We start from the raw sequence: 2,500 nt of genomic DNA, 5'->3' as shown, positions 1-2,500 counted from the left end.
ATCCACTAACAGAGGATTAATTAATATCACGTTTAAGGCTCAGCTGGAAGAAGCCAAACTCTCTCCGGTGGATTTTCGAATGCACCCCGAGGGGGTCGAACGAGTACTATTTTTATCAAAGTAATACTTAACCAATTATGGTCGCTCCTTTGGGTTTTATGTTTCCCAAGCCCGAATAAATAAGGAGGGTTGAAGTCAAGAAGTCGAACATCCGTTAAACATCTGCCAAAAAAAAGTTATGATTAATTGTAAAGTGCTTATTGAAATGTATATATATATATATATATATATATATATATATATATATATATATATATATATATATATGTGTGTGTGTGTGTGTGTGTGTGTGTGTGTGTGTGTGTATATATATATATATATATAATATATATATATATATATATATATATATATATATATATATTGTGACGAAGTGCCAAGTATCTGGTTACTACTAACTTGACCATTCATTAATAAAATTGTTTTATCCATCACAAAAACCAGACACTTGAACCCTCATCACAGGTACTAAACGACTGAATACTCCAAAGGCAACAGTGATCCCTTAACAACTTACCAGTATTGCAGCAAATCAGACTAAGTTTATCAAAACAAGTGTGAGGTAATCTTGTAAGTAATTAAATTAATCAAAGGGCATCACTCCATCAACACCTTTAAAAGTGTAAGTATTTCCTTGATTTCAGAAGTCTAAGTACTTCCCTGGTTCTAAGTCACTTCAAGTCAATTGAAGGAAAACAGATCAATTACCACTTTATGTTTCTACCTAACATCAATATAATCAATTGCAAATATACTGGTTAGAAATGAAAACACTTCTAAAAATTTTAAATAACAAAGTTTATTATTAAACTCAAAATTTATAAGTGAAATTCACAATATCAGGGAAAATTATTGATTACTTGAAAACAAAGTAAAGTTTAAATAATTCTTGAATCAATTAAGTAGAATTAAATCAAAATTAATGTATCACAAAATTCAAGAACATTAATTCAATCAAAATTCAAAAGTGTTATGCAATAATTAAAAATTTGAAATTAATTCACAAGTGCTAAACAATAATAAAACTTGAAAAGAATTCTAAGTAAATGCAAATTAATTCACAAGTGTTAAATTTAATTAAATGTGCAATGATTAAGTAATGAAAATAACTAAGTTAATTAAATTGTGAACGCAAATGAAAACACGGAAAAATGTGGAAAATACCAAAATTGCAAAAGTATTAATTACACAGAATATAAAATAAAAAGACACACTTCAATAAGAAAATGGACAAATGCACAAAACATAAAAATCACTTCAAATGAATAAACACAAAACACAAAAATTTGCAATGTGTAAAAACGTAAATAGTTTCTCTCAAACCACTGTAACTATTAGTTATTAGTTTTTACCAAACATTAGTAACCATCAGTTATTAGTTTTTACCTAACCACTGTTCCTATTTGTTATTAGTTGCAACTAATAAAAGTATAACACACTTTACCTTGGTATACCAACTTCTTTCTTTCTTTGCTGCAGGCTTGTTTCACATTTTCACAAAACCAGGCGCCGTTACACAACAATGTTTGTTCAGATTCCGCAAAAACACTAAATAATACTAAATAAACTCTAAGAAATATCAAATCCTAAATCTAAAAGTTACGAGTGACCATTCAGTAAGTACGAAATCGTTATGTTACTTTAAAATCAAAAGTGCTATGCGATGGAGAGAGAGAGAGAGAGAGAGAGAGAGAGAGAGATCTGAATGCCTCGCGCTTCTAAGATGTAATGAATACTTCTCCCTTACGGAAGCTGGACAGTGGATCTGGCACAAAACGTTTTGGGCGATAATTTTTTCTAGAAGCTTCGAAATCTTATGCAACGTCACAGATAAAATGTGAAATCTGAGACGATTCTGCTCAACAGACACGTACCCGATCGAAACGGAGGCGAGCGATAATTAAGATTGGCATGTTTTTAAAAGCACAACGAAGACTCGGGCTCCCTTAATCTCGAGGAGATGAAAAGTTACTGAAACAAAGATATTCTTTCTCTTTCTACATTCTACGTTATATATATTCTTCTTATATTATGTAATGCAGAAATTTGAACACACATTTTAAACATCCTATCTCTAAGCTAGCTAGGAATCTGAAAAATGTTGCACAATCTTATACATAACATTTTATACAGTCAAAGAGGGGATATATGCGTTTTGAAAGTTGCAATATAATAATATATATATATATATATATATATATATATATATATATATATATATATATATATATATATATATATATATATATATATATATAATAATATTTATATGTATTCGAAAGCAACAACAAAAACCTCAATTACCATAAAAACAGCATCCTGATGAAATGAATTGCCGTTTAATTAGAACAGATGATAGTCAACAATAGAGTATCATATTTTTCTCATTGAAAGCGAAACGAATCACTTCCATTATACGTTTGCATGACTGGCACTGGTC

This window comes from Macrobrachium nipponense, chromosome 18, assembly GCF_015104395.2.
Source record: "Macrobrachium nipponense isolate FS-2020 chromosome 18, ASM1510439v2, whole genome shotgun sequence".
Lineage (NCBI taxonomy): Eukaryota > Metazoa > Arthropoda > Malacostraca > Decapoda > Palaemonidae > Macrobrachium > Macrobrachium nipponense.
Note: the sequence above shows the minus strand (reverse complement) of the source record.